Here is a 19,478-nt window from a genome sequence, read left to right on the forward strand (position 1 = left end):
ACTCTCTAAATGAGGTAGCAGCTGGAGGTAGTTACAAAAGAGGCCACTCTAGTATTACAGAGGATGCTCTTATTCAGGTGGAAAAGTAAAGGCACATGGTCCACTCCTTCCTGCAAAGGCCAAGCAAGGTACGGATCCAACTCCTCATGCAGGGAAAAGGGGGAAGGGATCCTCTGATAATCCATGAGAGCAGAGGGGTCACTGTCCCATTTCTGCAGGACTTGTCTCTTGTGGAGAACCCAGAAGGTCCATCCCAATACCCTGCGACTCACTCACTCCCCACTGCATTATAATGAAAGCCACTTCAGGGATATTGAAGTCCATGTGTATTGCACTCTCTCATTCCTTGAGGTCTGGGACTCGCTCATTCCCCACAGCATTATAATGAAAGCCACTTCAGGGATATTGAAATCCATGTGTATAGCACTCTCTCATTCCTTGAGGTCTGGCACTCACTCGTTCCCAACAGCATTATAATGAAAGCCACTTCAGGGATATTGAAGTCCATGTGTATATCACTCTCTCATTCCATGAGGTCTGGGACTCACTCGTTCCTCACAGCATTATAATGAAAGGCACTTCAGGGATACTGAAGTCCATGTGGACAGCACTCTCTCATTCCATGAGGTCTGGGACTCACTCATTCCCCACTGCATTATATTAAAGGCAGTTCAGGAAAATTGAAGTCCAAGTGTATAGCACTCTCTCATTCCATGAGGTCTCGGACTCACGTTCCTCACAGCATTATAATGAAAGGCACTTCAGGGATATTGAAGTCCATGTGTATATCACTCTCTCATTCCATGAGGTCTCGGACTCACGTTCCTCACAGCATTATAATGAAAGGCACTTCAGGGATATTGAAGTCCATGTGTATAGCACTCTCTCATTCCATGAGGTCTCAGACTCACTCGTTCCTCACAGCATTATAATGAAAGGCACTTCAGGGATATTGAAGTCCATGTGTAAAGCACTCTCTCATTCCATGAGGTCTCAGACTCACTCGTTCCTCACAGCATTATAATGAAAGCCACTTCAGGGATATTGAAGTCCATGTGTATAGCACTCTCTCATTCCATGAGGTCTCGGACTCACGTTCCTCACAGCATTATAATGAAAGGTTCTTCAGGGATATTTAAGTCCATGTGTATAGCACTCTCTCATTCCATGAGGTCTCGGACTCACGTTCCTCACAGCATTATAATGAAAGGTTCTTCAGGGATATTGAAGTCCATGTGTGTAGCACTCTCTCATTCCATGAGGTCTCGGACTCAAGTTCCTCACAGCATTATAATGAAAGGCACTTCAGGGATTTTGAAGTCCATGTGTATAGCACTTGCTGCATCCGTCGGTCGCAGACGGCAGTGACCTCTCTGCCTTACCTGTTTTCTATCATCTGCTTCTCTCTTGGGAAAGATGGCTACATCCGCTGCTGCTTGCCGAACTCCCCGGCGTCCCCGGACCGGCATGGGTGATTGTGTTCGCCATGTTTCCCTGAGGTCTCCTAGGGCGCACGTGCGCATACGGGGCCCTCTCCTTTGAATGCATTATGGCGGGAACCTCGAGGGCGGCACCACCGCATGACGTCACTACCTCCGGGTACTTAGCCTCCGATCATCACCATTGCTACGAGTTAGCAAGGATTGCGGTCCAGCTATTTCTGACCGCTTCTAAGCTGCCCGTTTGGAACACCTCCTATCCTCCTGGGTATATTGACAAGGTTTTGGATTATTTCTTTATAACCACAGATTCATGCGAGAAGTTTTATTGAAAAATGATAGATGATAAGAATTGATGGTGCTCCTTATGTTTCCATCTGAAGCCCTTTGGGGGCAAGTGAGTGAAGGTAAACTTTCAGGCACATTTTCATACCACTTCTCTTACATAATACTAGTTGAGATACCATAACAAACTAATTGAGTTTGAGTGATGTCACTCTATTAGTAGTTTTAATATACAGTACAATTTGTAGTTACATTTGTACAGTGGGGCACATCTTCCTTTTCTGTTTGCATTGGTGGTACAATGGTTAATCCTTTTATTTATTCTGTTAAAATGAGCCATTGTGATAATGTAAAGTGCTCTTCATATTATTTCATGGGAATTTGAGCCTAAAGTCAGAAGGGAGCTGGCAGAGAGTGAGCACGAGGGAGAGGAGCTTGGTGCAGCAGTGCGCAGAGACTTCTTACTGCCGTACGTGGAAATAGTAAGACAAAGAGTCTGACGGGAGTATTGGGAGTCAGAAAAACTGTTTAATTCCTGCCTCGATAAAGGATAGAGCACAAGACAAAAGGCACAGAGAATGCTACAATCTGTTACCAGAACTCATGGAATGAGAGAGTGCTGTACACATTGACTTCAGTATCCCTGAAGTGCCTTTAATTATAATGCTATGAGGAACGAGTGAGTCCCAGACTTCATGGAATGAGAAAGTGCTATACACATGGACTTCAATATCCATGAAGTGCCCAGCCCGACAGATATTTTGGCTAATAATGCCTTCCTCAGGGGATACTTTGATAAATGAGCTTAAATTAATGGACTGACAATGTTGTTGACGTTGTCTATGTCATTAGGAATGAAAGCGCACCTATACATGAAGCAGGAGTTGCTACCCTAAGCTGGGCAGACTGCAGGGACCACTTGGGTCCGTATTTTCCATCATTAACTGCGTTACTTGGATTCTTTTCCAGATACTCTTTTTTACCTTTTACCAGAGAAGAAGTTTCTAAGAGTTCAGCTTGGCTAGACATAGGCAATCCAATGGAAATACAATGTGACAATCATTTTATCAGACTCTGCCAATGATGGAGAGTTAAAATCCCTCAAGGAGGTATTAAGAATCCACTGTATCATTCACTACAGAATCACTACATTCACTACAGAATCATATATAAGTCCATAACCACTATTTTCAAAGCTATACATCAACAATCTCAGCTCAACCTTCAAATTCCTCTCAAAAAATTCACGTCCATAAGACCAATCAGAGAGTCCTATAGAGAAACCCTACAAGTACCACACTCCAAATCCATGAAGCACATAACCACCAGAGACAGGGCTTTCTCCACTGCAGGACCAACACTGTGGAACTCCATCCCACCAGATTTGCGACAGGAACCATGCCTTCCAACTTTTAGGAAAAGACTTAAAACGTGGCTATTCATGAAAGCATTTCCTGAACTAAACTGAACCTATTCCATTATCAACCAGTCGCCCAGACTTTGCCTTAATCATGGTAATTAACATCCCTACCTCATAAGGGCAATTCATCAATGCTATAAGCACATTGACTGGCATATATGTTCTTTCTATTTAAACCCCTGCTTCTTTTCTCCGATCCAAGTTACTTTATTCCCTTGTTTTATTGTAACTGCATTCCTTAGCCTTCTCTTGTTTTATGTTTTTTTTACTACTATTATTATTATTATTATTTATTACTAAATGTTATTTATTGACTTTGTTCCCTATCCACTTGTTAATTGTAAACCGACATGATGCGATATTTATCGCGAATGCCAGTATAGAAAAACTTAAAATAAAATAAAATAAAATAAATCATTCAGCACTCCAGTCACTCCCTGATTTAATCAAGAAGGAAGGAAATGGGTCCACTTATCATACTATAGGATTCAAAGCTTTTAAAATAAAATAAGATTTTTCCAAACTCACATATAAGAATGAGCAGCTTCCTGCTGCTCGGGGGGATATCCCCTCTGCAATACCTTCCTTATGGGTGGGAAGGGAGAGATATCCAGTCATCCCTCCTGAAAACCAGACTCGCCTTATCTTTCTCTAGCCAATAATACTAACGTTTCCTGGGAAACCAGGGCAGTCTGTATGTTTTTTGTGATAGTTTTATTATAAGTATGATTGTTTTACAGTGAGCTGCTTAGAACTTTGCACTATACAACTTATAAATATTTTAAATTTATAAATAAACAGGATGGAATGAGTAGATGCAAGGCTTTAAATGTATGTAAAACGCAGCTTATTTCAATATAATTTATATCCTGTTATCAGAGTTGGTGCAGTTGGTAGTGAAGCAGCTTCAGTCGTTAGGTTGGGTAGTCAACTTCGCAAAGAGCCAGCTGGTTCCAAGTCAGCAATTGGAGTTTTTGGGGGCTCGATTCGATACCCTGGTGGGCAAGGTATTCCTGACTCAGCAGAGAATGGTAAATCTGATGGTTCAGGTGCAGAACCTACTGGAGCTCCCATTACCTACGGCCTGGGATTATTTACAGGTCATATGGTTTCTACTCTGGAGATGGTGCCTTGGGCTTTCGCGCATATGCGTCCTTTGCAATGGGCTCTGCTTTCCCGCTGGGACCAGAGGTCCGAGGATTACGGCGTCCAGTTGCCACTGTTGGAGCCGGCCAGGTCCAGCCTGGCCTGGTGGTTGGTCCTGGAACATCTCTTGCAGGGAGTGGACATGGATCTTCCTTCGTGGATTGTCGTCACAACGGATGCCAGTCTATCAGGCTGGGGAGCGGTCTGTCAATCCAGAGCGGTGCAGGGGACGTGGTCTCCTCACCAAGCCACTTGGTCCATCAACCGTCTGGAGACCAGAGCGGTACGTCTAGCCTTACACCACCTTCTCCCGATGGTACAGGGTCGGGCGGTACGAGTTCTATCGGACAACGCAACCACGGTAGCATATATAAATCGCCAGGGAGGCACAAAAAGTCGGCCGGTAGCGGCCGAAGCGTCATTGTTAATGGCTTGGGCGGAGAGTCATCTGTCCCGCATCGTGGCCACCCACATTGCAGGCGTAGACCATTCAAGCGGATTTTCTCAGTCGACAACAATTGGATCCAGGAGAATGGGAGCTGTCGGCCGAAGCAATGGATCTCATCACCCTGCGTTAGGGAATTCTGTGTCTCGACCTGATGGCGACTCGGCACAATGCAAAGGCGGCACTTTTCTTCAGCAGAAGACGGGAGCATGGGTCAGAAGGAGTGGATGCACTCGTGCTTCCATGGCCTCGTCACATCCTCCTCTATGTGTTTCCTCCGTGGCCCCTCGTCGGCAAGGTGTTAAGGCGCATCGAATCCCATCAAGGTCGGGTGATTCTGGTGGCTCCAGAGTGGCCGAGGCGCCCTTGGTTCGTGGACCTCGTCAATCTCGCAGTGGACGGCCCTTTGCGTCTGGGCCATCTTCCGCACCTCCTTCGACAGGGGCCGGTATTTTTCGATCTGGCTGATCGCTTTTGTCTGGCGGCTTCGCTCATGAGAGGAGGCAGCTGAGAAAGAAAGGTTATCGGGAAGCTGTAATTTCCACGCTTCTTCGGGCGTGTAGGCCTTCTACTACACTTACTTATGCTAGTGTGGAAAGTGTTTGACTCCTGGTGCGGTGTCTCCAAAGTATCGCCACGTCGGGCTTCGGTAGCCCATATCCTTAACTTGTTGCAGGAAGGTTTGAAGAAGGGTTTGGCCTACAGTTCTCTTAGAGTGCAGGTGGCGGCTTTGGGTTGTTTGAGGGGTAAGGTTGAAGGGTCCTCTCTCGCTTGTCACCCAGATGTGGCCCGATTTCTACGAGGTGTTCGGAACTTGCGTCCTCCTCTGAGGGTTCCTTGTCCTTCCTGGAATTTGAACTTAGTCCTCAAGGGCCTCAACGCGGCTCCCTTTGAACCTCTATGGCGAACTTCCTTAAAGGATTTAACGCTAAAGACGGTGTTTCTGGTAGCCATCACGTCGGCACGTCGTGTATCGGAGCTACAAGCTCTTTCATGCAGAGAACCGTTCTTGCGTATTTCGGATTCCGGCGTGTCCTTGCGAACGGTCCCTTCCTTCTTACCTAAGGTGGTATCGGCCTTTCATGTTAATCAGACGGTGGAATTGCCTTCCTTCTCGGCAACAGACCTGCAGTCTCCACAAGGTCCTGATTTGAGGGGTTTAGATGTCCGTCGAGTACTCCTGCGTTATTTGGAGGTCACCAATGACTTTCGACGGTCGGATCACTTGTTTGTTCTCTGGCAGGGCCCCAAGAAGGGCCTACAGGCGTCCAAAGCAACTATTGCCCGATGGTTGAAGAACGCTATCGCATCCACATACATTAGTTGCGGTAAGTCTGTTCCTGAGGGACTCAAGGCCCATTCCCTGCGTTCTCAGGCAACTTCGTGGGCTGAGAGTCACCTGGTTTCTAGCCAAGAGATTTGCAGGGCGGCTATGTGGAAGTCGTTGCATACCTTCGCTCGACATTATCAGCTCGATGTTCGAGGGCCGTCTGCTGACTCCTTTGGAAGCAGTGTGATTCGAGCGGGACTCTCTGGGTCCCACCCCTGTTGTCGGCTCGGGTACATACCAGCAGTCTGGACTGATCCTGGTACGTACAGGGAAAGGAAAATTAGTTTCTTACCTTTCCTATTTGCAGATGATACAAAATTGTTCAGAGTAGTTAAATCACAAGCAGATTGTGATAAATTGCAGGAAGACCTTGTGAGACTGGAAAATTGGGCATCAAAATGGCAGATGAAATTTAATGTGGATAAGTGCAAGGTGATGCATATAGGGAAAAATAACCCATGCTATAGTTACACAATGTTAGGTTCCATATTAGGTGCTACAACCCAAGAAAGAGATCTAGGCATCATAGTAGATAACACATTGAAATCGTCGGTTCAGTGTGCTGCGGCAGTCAAAAAAGCAAATAGAATGTTGGAAATTATTAGAAAGGGAATGGTGAATTAAACGGAAAATGTCATAATGCCTCTGTATCACTCCATGGTGAGACCGCACCTTGAATACTGTGTACAATTCTGTTCACCGCATCTCAAAAAAAGATATAATTGCAATGGAGAAGGTACAAAGAAGGGCTACCAAAATGATAAGGGGAATGAAATAGCTCCCCTATGAGGAAAGACTAAAGAGGTTAGGACTTTTCAGCTTGGAAAAGAGACGGCTGAGGGGGATATGATAGAGGTATTTAAAATCATGAGAGGTCTAGAACGGGTAGATGTGAATCGGCTATTTACTCTTTCAGATAATAGAAAGACTAGGGGGCACTCCATGAAGTTAGCATGTGGCACATTAAAAACTAATTGGAGAAAGTTCTTTTTTACTCAACGCACAATTAAACTCTGGAATTTGTTGCCAGAGTATGTGGTTAGTGCAGATAGTATAGCTGCATTTAAAAAAGGATCGGATAAGTTCTTGGAAGAGAAGTTCATTACCTGCTATTAATTAAGTTGACTGAGAAAATAGCCACTGCTATTACTAGCAACGGTAACATGGAATAGACTTAGTTTTTGAGTACTTGCCAGGTTCTTATGGTCTTTAAAGCTGGCGCGGACCATGGCCGGCCATTCAGTGCTCCTACCATGTGACAGGGGACGGCCAATGGCACGGATTCCCTGTCACATGGTAAGGGCAAAGGGCCATCGGCGCCATTTTTATTAGTGGCAGCCGATGGCCCGAGAGTGGGAGATCGCTCCCCGCGCCCCCACTGGACCACCAGGTAATTTTAAAAGGTTTTGTGGGGGTCGGGAGGGTGGGGGAGGCTAAGGGTAAGTTTTAAAGGGTCGGGTGGGGTTTTTTTATTATCGGGCCATCGGCGCCATTTTTATTAGTGGTGGCCAAAATGGCGCTGATGGCCCGAGAGCAGGAGATCATGCCGGGACACCCCCCCCCGCCCCCGCTTGATCACCAGGTAATTTAAAACATTTTGGGGGGTTCAGGAGGGTAAGGGATTCATTTTAAAGGGTCGGGGTGGGTTTAGGGGTTGTTTTGGTGTGCCGGTTTTCCCGCCCTCCCCCCAAATAACTCCCGTACCCGATTTAACAATTTTTCACGATAAATCGGGGGAATTTGTATTGTATCGCGCACTCTAAAGATTTTTGACGATTTAAAAAATATCAGACGATTTTTTAAATCGTCAAAAAACTATTCACATCCCTACTTCAGATGCTTCAAAACTTGGTGGCCAGAATCCTAACAAACTCTAGCAGAAGAGACCACATCGCCCCCATCCTCAAAAATCTATACTGGCTACCAATACATTTCAGAATTTTACACAAGTCCCTTACTATCATCCACAAAACCATCCATAATCAAGCCCTTCTTAACCTTCAATTCCCACTCAGACTACACACTTCGTCTAGACCTATCAGAGAAGCCTACAGAGGTTCCCTGCACGCCCCCCAACCAAATCTACTCACCATTTGAGAGGAATAGTGGTCTATGGTGTTTATGTTTTTCCAGTGTTTCACTGCATTCAAAGTCTGGCTTGTTGTGGTTTCCAGCTCTGTTTTTGTCTGCATGTTTCTTCTTGCACTTTCTAGAATATTTATTTGGAGAGGGTCTTTCTGCATCCTGCATCCATGAACGACGTGAGGTATTCTGCTTGTGTGTTGAGCTGTAAGTACAAAAGGATGGCTTTTGTACTTACAGCTGTGGATGGCTCGTGCTATATTTTAATCATTGCTTCCTCCTGCTGCCATCTTAGTTCTCCATACCTGGCTGGGATCTCTTGATGAATGATTTCCATTTTCCACTCACCCTGAGATTGCAATGGTTTGGGGGGAGGGATGCAGTGCAGACTCTGTTATTTCTCACACACAATCATATTTAGTTAGTGACTAACTAAATATGATTGTGTGATTGTGACTAAATGATGTGTGTGATTGTGACTAAATATGATTGTGTGATAGAACAGAGTGTGGTTCTATCAAACACACACTCTGTTTATGATGGTTTTCATTGATTTATGATGTTCTAAAACATTTTCATCTGATCTTCTTCATTGATATTTTTATTTAGTTTGTGACAATTATGGCTGCTACCTCTGTGCCCTCATCTGCCTCCGGCAAACCTTGGTCCAAGAAGCCCACTTTTCTAAGTCAGATTTAGACCTCCTCGCATGTCTGATCCTCCTGGGGGAAGATTTACTGTTTCCCCCTTCAGTTCTCCTGCTAAAATCTAGTATAATAAATCTTGGGGGTCTTCTGAGAGGAGTTTAAGAAAAGAAAGCATCCTTCCCTCATGACATTGTTTCTGAGTCTACCTACTTGTAGCATCATATCATGACCCCATGATCTACAGCTTCATTTCCAACAGAAAAATTTTGATTTCTGTACATTATTAATACCTTTTTGATATTTAACATTGTGTATCATATTCCCCCATCTTGACTCTCCTTTTTGGTAAATCTATTTAGGTCCTTTTGTCTCAATTCATAGAGTTTCCATTTATGTTCATCTGTTTCATGTTGAAATCAGGACACAGAATATTATGTGATTTGTACACATGTCCTTCCTTGGATTAATAATGATCATGCGTCAGATAGGGCATCGCTGTGTTCTTTTCTCATGTTAGCAAAGATCTCACAAATGACGCAACCAGGTGCATTGTCTCCTGAGATCCTGGGTGGAGTGAGGGGGCATTCAGTGAATATATGAGCTCGAGCACTGACTTCTCTTCTCAGACTCCTCTGTGTATCGAAGCTCAGAACTCAGTATACAACCAACCCAGCCATGAAGATTGAAGTTGCCTTTCTGGTGGTGGCTCTGAGCTGCTTCTATCAGGGTAAGTAATCTTTATATTATCAAAGAATACTGAGCAGAAACCTCTAGATTTACTGAAGTCTATAAGATGCAGACTGTGCACATATTTGCACATATTTGCTTTACCCTCTCCCTCAGAGTCATAAAATCACTTTTTTAATAATTTTTATTTTAACAGACTGGAATACATTCAAGAGCAATTGTTAGAACAAAGTGAGAGCAACATTCTCACATATTCACAAAATACAATACTCAGGTTCTTGTCGGGCAATACCAGACTCACCCAAACTCCGAGAAAACATGGAAGGGTTTAACCCCGATGGCCCACACAGAATGGATTTATTTTTGCAGATAGTCCCAAAATTTCTTCTAGTTGAGATTACATTAACTTTCTTTCCCTTAAGGACTAAGTAATTTTCTAAATAATTGCAATTTCATCCATGTGGGAATGCCACTAGCTATGAGCACTCTTCCACAAAAATGCAATCATGTGCCTGGCAGCATGAATAGAGTGATTAGTAAGAACTTTATCCATGGCTGAGATTGTTTCCATGGTGTCTTTCCAATAACCCAACAACCCCACAAAGGGAGATAGAGAAAAAGAATTATTACCCATTAACCTATTTTCCATTCAATATCCTGCCAAAAAGACACCATAGTGGACATGACAGTCAAACATGCAAGCATGTACCATTTAGCTCGCAACCATTCCAACATTTCGGGGCAGCACATCTAGAGAAGGCAGTAAAAACCCAAGCATATTGGTATGCTCAAATCAAGAGCTTAACGATTAGGTAAGTCCTTTTTACGCATATTGATTGGAGTGTGCCTCCTGTCATATCTTATCCCCATGCATGTCATCAAGTGCAAGCTGCAGGTCATCACTCCACAGCTATATCAGAGAGGTAATTCTATCAGGGACCTCATCTGTATTGGTTATAGAATTATAGATACGAGATATAGCACAATTCTTGGGACAACATATTTGTCATGAATACCTCCATGCCCTTCAGAAGTGAGTGACCAACCAGCAGTACCCTCTGCCTCCTAGTTTCAGTGGTTGTTGAGCCCTCAGCTTTGGGATTTGCAAGTTTTGGTTCCTTCTGAGCTTAGGATAGTTTCCCTCCTCCACTTCCAGTGCTCAATACCATTTCTTCAGCTCAAGGGAAACTGAAGTCAGGTTAGAGATATGAATCCAGTTGTTATATTGTTTTTTCTATTTTCACCTTCCACTCTGCTTCAGTTTTCTAACTTTGATGCTTCAATAAACCTTTCATCGATGTAGTCCTCATTCTCCCTGATGTTTCTCATTCTTTGGCAAAACGATGCAAACAACATAGCAGGCGTGACTATGTGAGTAAAGTTTTGCCAGGATAATTTACGTACAAAAGTCTGCTTGAAAAAGTTTTATGCAGTAACTGCCACATAAATTACCTGCGATGTTTGAAAATTACTCTCTTAGGAATTATAATCTTAAAGGAGTAACGTGTAAATGTAACATGCTATCATAGCAATTTTTAAAAGCTATTCATGCCTGTAAAGTGCACTTACATTTTATTTATTTATTTATTTAGCATTTTTCTATACCGACTTTCCAATAACAAAATTATTGATCAATTCGGTTTACATTTTAAACAATAACAACAATGACAAGTAAATGTCTTACAATGAACAGGTCGTCCTATGGACAATTCAATGACATATACAATTTAACAATTTTCACAGCCCCGGCAGGTGCCAATGAGGCACCCCTGATCCTCCATGAACCCAATCAAAACCAATCCAACTCCCTCTCCTCCATCCCCTCCCACCCCTTCCCATCCCACTCCCTCATGCAGCTAAATTTATTGTTTTATGTTAATTTATTGTTTTATGTTTTTATATAGTTTGGAATTTTTGTTAACTTATTGTTTGATTACTTAATTCTGTCCTATCTTCTGACATCCATGTTTTTACTCTCCCTGTTTTAATGTAACTTCTCATTTCCACTTATACGTTAATTGGTTTTTTCCCCTTGTTCTAATGTAAACCGGTACGATAAGACCTGGTCTTGAGTGTCGGTATAGTAAAAGAAGTTAAATAAATAAAATAAATAAAAAATGGAGGGGAGACCAGCCAGCGTTTGAAAGCAAAATGATATTTTATTGGTTTACAATTCATCCACAGCAATTAATTCCAGCAGTCATGTTAGCATGTTAGCAAACTAGATTCTAAATAATATCACTCCTGTTTGTTGTGCTCCGCGGCCGTGGCGCCCCACGACCGTGTCCCCCTACCTGACCTGCTGCAGGGGAAGCCGTCCTGCTTCCCTCAGCGGCATCTCTCCTCCACCGGGGAGATCCAAGATGGCTGCCGCCATGGGATCCAAGATGGCCGCCGTCAACTCATTCGCATTTAAAGGGACCTGGTCCCTTTAACTAGACTCACCTGCCTCCAATGAGCCAGAGCAGAGGAAGTATATAGGGAGGCTTCCTCTGCTCATTCCTTGACTTGGCAACGTCTCTTGCGAGTGTTTGTTTGAGTCTGCTTGCCTCGGTGAGTTCCGGCTTCTTGCTCCTGTTACGTCTTGGTGTTCTCTGGTTCCTGACTTCGGATTGGCTTACGGTGATTCTCTGGTTCCTGACTTCGGATTGGCTGACGGTGATTCTCTGGCTCCTGACCTTGGCTTGGCAAGCGGTGATTCTCTGGCACTCGACGTTGGACTGGTATTCGACCTAGGACTTCTTCAAGACTCTGTCTCCAAGGGCCCACCTAAGTCCCAGCGGCCCGGGTCCCTACGGGCTCCTCCTGGGGGGACCGCGGGCTTCCAGGGCGAAGCTCCAGTTGGCCTTTGCATCATTGGCTGACCTTTCGAGGTCCACCTAAGTCCCAGCGGTCAGGTCCCTACAGGCTCCTCCTGGGGGGACCGCAGACCACCAGTGGTGAAGACACAGCACCTCGTCCCGACTCCTCATTGCCTCCGTGTTCACCTCAGCCTCCAGTGCCAAGAGTCGACTGGTCCTACCTCCTGTCTTGCCTCGCCACCCGACGAGAGACCCTACGGACCATCTGGAAGGTATACCAGTCGGCCAAGGGTCCACAAGTCCGAACATAACAGATTGCCAAGTCCATGGACCCGGCGGAGGCTTCCGCCCGCCAGGCCATTCCGGGAATGGCCCAGCGCCTAAAGGATCAGCAACAGACCGTCGATGCCTTAGTTTCGGCTGTGCAGAGCCTCACCCGACGCCTTGAGGCATTAGGGCCCATGAAAATTACACTACCCTCTCCGCCTGGGGCTCAAGGAGGCCGCCCTACTCAGCCGCATGCTGTCCCAGACCCCAGGCCCGACCTGGGGCAAGGAGCCCCCACGCAACTCCCGGCACCCTCTCGATATGCCGGAGAAGCAAAGTTGTGCCGGGGATTCCTCAGCCAGTGCCAGATCCGGTTTTCTTTGCTGCCTGCGCAGTTTCCCAGCGACCGAGTCAAGACGAATTATATTATGTCTCTACTCGACGGGAAGCCCCTGATCTGGGCCTCTCATCTGTGAGAGAGAGACCCTGTCTTTGAAGACTTGACTCTGTTTCTGTCCACCTTCCGACAGGTATTTGATGAGCCGATCCGTAAGCCCACGCCGTTTCGGAATTACTTTGGTTGCGACAGGGAACTCGACTGTGGCCGAATACGCAACCAAGAATTCCGCACCCTAGCCGCAGAGTTAAATTGAGGGAAGATTGCCTCCATGGGATCTTCTTAGAGGGGCTATCCTCACCCTGCAGAATGAACTGGCCGCGAAAGAACTGCCGGACGACCTCGATGGTGTAATAGAACTAGCCAACCGCGTGGACCGTCGTATGCGGTTACGCCTTCCTGAGGTAAGGGCAGCGAGGAAGTTCCCGACCCCTCCTAGGAGCGCCTCAACCGTTCCTCAAGCCCCCGCCCAGGAACCCATGGAATTGGGTCGCGGGAGAGTCTCTTCACAGGAGCGGCAACGCCGAAAGAGAGAAGGACTTTGCTTTTACTGTGGCAGGGCAGGCCATCGAATAGCTGCCTGTCCAGCACATCCGGAAAACTCTCGGGCCTAGGACCTGAAGGAGGTCTCGTCCTGGGCCGTACTGCACCCGCACCTCCTCTGACGTTGCCGGTGGCGTTATCCTCGACAGACGGGGAGTTCCACACGCTAGCTCTAGTGGACTCCGGCGCCAGTGGCAATTTTATAATGAAGGGCCTGGTGGAATACCTTAAGATTCCACAAGTGCGTCTCTCTGCCCCCATGGTCATTTCCTCGATTCAAGGGAAGCCACTTCCAGAACGGTGACACACGCCACGATGCCCGTCCAGCTGCGAGCTGGGGTCCTGCATCAAGAACAGATGTCATTCTATGTCCTGGAGTACTCCATCCATCAATCGTCTTGGGCCTTCCTTGGCTCCAGGAGCATGAACCCCAGTTCAATTGGAAGACTTTGCAGCTGGCTCGTTGGGACCAAACTGCCACGGCAATTGCCTACGCTCTGTGGTTCCAGCATCCTGCTCCATAGCGTCCACCACTCTTCCTGGCCTACCAGTTCCTTATGCGCGTACGCGGACGTTTTCTCGAAGCAACGGGCAGAGATACTTCCACCCCACCGAGCGTTCGATTGTGCCATCCAACTCCTCCCTGGCACGGAACCCCCTCGGGGCCGCACTTACGCCCTCTCTCCAGAGACGCAGGCCATGAGTGAATATATCAAGGAGAATTTGGAGAAGGGCTTCATTCGGAAGTCTAAATCCCCGGCCGGGGCGGGCTTCTTCTTCGTCGCGAAGAAGGACGGGAGTCTTCGCCCCTGTATCGACTACCGGGTTTAAATGCCATTACGGTCAAGGATCGTTACCCCTTGCCCCTCATCTCGGAGCTCTTTGACCGGCTACAGGGTGCAAGATCTTTTCCAAATTAGACCTCCGAGGGGCCTACAACCTCATCCGAATAAGGAAGGAGATGAGTGGAAGACGGCCTTCAATACCCGAGACGCCACTATGAGTATTTAGTGATGCCGTTCGGACTCTGCAGCGCTCCCGCGGTGTTCCAGAACACCATGAATGAGATATTCTGGGATCTCCTGTACAAGTGCGTAGTGGTGTATCTGGATGACATTTTAGTATACTCGAATTCTCTGTCTGCACACCGGCAACACGTCATCCAGGTCTTACAACGTCTCCGGGAACACCAGTTATACGCAAAACTAGAAAAGTGCCTCTTTGAGAAGGAGTCCCTTCCCTTCCTGGGATACATCATCTCCAACAAGGCTTCCGTATGGACCCTCAGAAGCTGCAAGCCATTCGAGAATGGCCCCAGCAGTCTGGACTGAAGGCACTCCAAAGGTTCTTGGGGTTTGCCAATTATTATCGATCATTCATTCCTCACTACGCGTCTGTAGTGGCACCGATGACTGCTCTAACCCGAAAAGGCGCGGACCCTAAGAAATGGCCTCCGGAAGCGAGACCGCCTTTCATCGTCTCAAGGAATTGTTCTGCAACAACCATGCCTTTGGCACCCAGATCCTCAGCGCCCATTCATCATCGAAGTAGACGCCTCCTCGGAAGTATAGGCGCCATCTTGAGCCAAGTGTCGGAGGCTCACAAACTTCGTCCGTGTGCCTTCCTTTCGCGCCAGTTCTCCCCAGCAGAGAGAAACTACGCCATAGGCGATAAGGAGTTGTTGGCAATCAAAGTCGCTCTCGGGAATGGCGCCCTTGGCTGGAGGGGGCACAGCATCAGTTTACTGTCTATACGATCATAAGAACCTCGAATACCTGCACCGAGCACAACGGCTCAACCCACGGCAAGCACGCTGGGCCCTGTTTTTCACCCGGTTTAATTTTGTGCTCCGCTACAGACCGGCGGAGAAGAACATCAAGGCTGATGCTCTATCCCGGGTATTTGAATCTACTGAAGGCTCAGAGGAACCGCGATACATCATCGAGCCATCCCGCCTCCTTTTGTCTGCTACCACGACTATCCCTCCAGGGAAAACCTTAGTTCCTCCGGGCTTGCGGAAACAAGTCTTGGCATGGGCCCACGACTCCCGCTGTTCTGGTCACCCAGGGCAATCCCGGACACTTCAGATCCTGCGCCACTATTACTGGTGGCCAAAGGTAAATAAGGATGTCCGGGCCTATGTAGAGTCCTGCCAGACCTGTGCCCGCCACAAGAGAATCTTCGGGTCCACCCCAGGCTTACTTCAACCATTACCCGCGCCTTCTGAACTGTGGAGCTACGTGGCGACGGACTTCGTGGTGGACCTGCCACTATCCAGTGGCAACACGGTAATTTGGGTGGTAGTCGATCGTTTTAGCAAGATGGCGCACTTCGTACCCTTGCCAGGATTGCCCTCAGCACCCCAGCTGGCCCAGCTGTTCGTCCAGCACATCTGCTGGACGAAATTGAGGCCCTCGATCAGACAAGATGCCTAAAGGCAGTCAGTGGAGCCACCATCTGGGAATAATGGGGAATGAAATGCTGATAGAAATTGGCAAACCTGAGAAACCGCTGGAGCGCTTTAATCCCCAATGGTTGAGGCCAATCTTTGATGGCCGCGACCTTCTCTGGGTCCATATGGAACCCCGTGGAGGATACAATATACCCAAGGAAGGGCAGTGACTCCTGCTCAAATTGGCATTTCTCAAGTTTCGCATATAGCGGATTCTCTTGCAATTTCTGCAGCATATGGCAGACATCGTGACAGTGTGTTTCCAAGTCCTTGGAATATTTATTATTTTATTTTTTTTTTTATACCGACATTCATCTCAATTGAGATATCACACCGGTTTACATTCAGGTACTGTAGGTATTTCTCTATCCCCAGAGGGCTTACAATCTAAGTTTTTGTACCTGAGGCAATGTAGGGTAAAGTGACTTGCCCAAGGTCACAAGGAGGAGTGATAGCGGGACTTGAACCTTGGTCTCCTGGTCCACAGTCCAGTGCTCTAACCACTAGGCTATTCCTCCTCCCGGAGGAATATATTAGTACATCATCAAGGTAGACAATTACGGAGGTATGTAACATCTCTCTTAGAACCTCATTCAAGAGGTTTTGAAAAACTGCCAGGGCATTGCAAAGACTGAAGGGCATGACCAACTACTTGTAGTGGCCATCTCTCGTGTTAAATGTGGTTTTCCATTCGTCACGGGCCGGATCCTCACCAAGTTGTCGGCCCCGCGGAGATCCAATTTTGTGAAGACCTTGGCCCCCTGGAGTTCTTGGATCAAAGGCAGAGGTCAGGGTCACGGCGGGTAATGCTGTTCAGGCCTCGATAATCTATGCAGGGTCAAAGAGAGCCGTCCTTTTTAGTTACAAAGAATAACCCCGCTCCAGCCGGGGATTTGGAGGGTCGAATGAATCCTTGGTTCAGTTTCTCCTGGATAGAAGCGGACATGGATTGCGTCTCCGGAAGGGACAACGGGTATATCCTTCCTCGTGACGGCGATGTACCTGGGAGCAAGTTGATCGCACAGTCGAAAGGATGGTGCTCCGGGAGGATCTCTGCTTTCTCCTTGGCAAAGATGTCAAGGTAGTTCTGGTAGTGGTGTGGCAATGCCAAAGAAGCCATCAGTAGAGGCACCGGTGGTTGAGTAACAGCGGCCAAGCAAGATTGAAAGCATGATGGCCCCCAGGACGCCATCTGGAGGGTATCCCACGAGATTACGGGAGAGTGCTTCCGCAGCCAGGGTAGCCCTAGGATGACCAGATGCATGGACTTCTCTAGGATGAGGAATGAAATCTCCTCCTCATGCATAGCCGCGCGTATCTTTTAAAATCCGGCTTCTGCGCATGCAAGTCTGCGAAAAATCGGCAGCCTGCGCACGCCGAGCCGCACAGCCTACCTCCGTTCCCTCCGAGGCCGCTCCGAAATCAGAGCGGCCTCGGAGGGAACTTTCCTTCCACGCCCCCCCCCCCCCCCGCACCTTCCCCTCCCTTCCCCTCCCTTCCCCTACCTACCCCCCCCCGGCCCTATCTAAACCCCCCTACCTTTATTATAAAAGTTACGCCTCCCGAGGCAGGTGTAACTCATGCGCGCCGTCCGGCTGCTGGCGCATGATTCCCCGGCACGGGAGCAGTTTCAGAGGCCTCGGCCATGCCCCTGAAATGCCCCTGGGCCAAAACCATGCCCACGGCCCCACCCCCCGATGGGGCACCACCACAACATGCCCCCCCCCCCCATGAAAGCCCAGGGACTTATGCACATCCCGGGGCTTCCGGGCGCCACCGAGCCTATGCCACATATGCTTGGCGCATGCAGCGGGATCTTGGGCCCCTTTGAAAATCTGCCCCAAGTGTAAAAGGACAACTCGATCTGATCATTGAGGCCGTGTGAAGAGTGACTATTAAGATTATAAATCCATTTTTGCTCTTTACGAATAATCATTTCAGAAAAGTTTCCCCCTCGACGTGGAGGAGATAACACATCAATAACAAGAAACCTTAGGTCAGAGATACTTTGTGGCTGAGCCACGCAGTGTGCCACTAGGGGTGCATTTTCCCATTGAATATTAATACTGGATCTATGTTCGATGTTTCTGGTCTTTATCATGCGTGTTGTTTTTCCAACATAAAATTTCTGGCAGGGGCACATAACATAGATAACACTGATGGTAAACAATTAGAGCTGAACTGTAAATGAAAAACCTTATTGGAGACTGGATGAGTGAAAAAAGAAAGTGAAAGTGAGAGTGAACAAACTGAGCAATTCCCACAAGGACTGTGACTACCTAGAGATAAAGATGGGGGAATATAAGGATGCAATTCAGAGAGAACTAAGAGGTTCCGAAGATTTTTGCCACGATGAAACGTGAACCGGAGAGGGCAGTTAAAAATATCATGCATGGAGAGTAAAGACCAATAATAACGGATAATGGAAGTCAGTACTTTACTGTGACAAAGTGCATTTAAAAGCTTTCTTTACAATATTTTGGGGGTACCCCCCTCTCTTTGAACCAGACCAACATCTGCTTAGCTTGATTAATGAAGTCAGACTTCAATAAACAAAGTTGCCGATGTCTCAGGAGTTGTCTAAATGGGATATTATTCTTTAGAGCATAAGGGTGATGACTGTCAAACGATAGAAGAGTATTACGATCTGTTGTCTTTCGGAAAATAGATGTAGCAAATTTATCCTGCTTTATTTATTAAAGGCTTTTATATACCGACTTTGATACAAATCAAATCAACTCGGTTTACATCGAACTAAGCAGTAACTATAACCAACCAATCAACAAGAGACAATTTAAAAGGAGCATAAAGTTACATTATAACAGGGATGCCTTAACTGGTAGAAGGAAAAAAGAGAGGGAGAACGAAGATAAAGTATTTTTGTCTATTTTCCTCATTTTATCAAAATTTCCCTTTTGAAAATTTAGTGTTAGATCTGTAGATTTACTTTTTGTCCCCCTTCCAGTTATTAGTTTAAATTTGATCATGTTATGATCACTATGCCAAGTGGTCCCACCACCAAATCCTGCGTTCCACTAAGTATTAAATCTAAAATAGCTCCCTCTCTTGTTGGTTCCTGAACCAATTGCTCCGTGAAGCAGTCATTTATTACATCCAGTAACTTTATACTCAGTGAGGGACCTGAATATTACCTACGGTGGAACAAAATAATGCCTGCATTATTAAACAAACAGATGAAACATCTGTCAAGTTAAGGTCTGTATATAATTTAAATCAGCAGGACCACCAACCACCAATAGACTTAATTTGATGTGAAGGCAGGCCCAGCTCAGCTGCAGTTGTTGCCAGTCCTATACAAAATGAATGCGTGCCACACACTGCTGAGTCTAAACCTCAGATTGCCAAGCACCTCTTCAGTATTCTTGGGAACTGGAACCTTGATAAAGGACGACTGTCCTTGTGAATCAAAAGAAACACACCCCCCGATCCTGGCTGAAGGAGATTAACTTCACTGCCACTACTCTTGGGAACTCGCTGCTTGGCAGACCGTAGAGGATTATTTATTTATTTTCTTAC

The sequence above is a fragment of the Rhinatrema bivittatum genome, unplaced genomic scaffold (assembly GCF_901001135.1).
Source record: "Rhinatrema bivittatum unplaced genomic scaffold, aRhiBiv1.1, whole genome shotgun sequence".
Classification (NCBI taxonomy): domain Eukaryota; kingdom Metazoa; phylum Chordata; class Amphibia; order Gymnophiona; family Rhinatrematidae; genus Rhinatrema; species Rhinatrema bivittatum.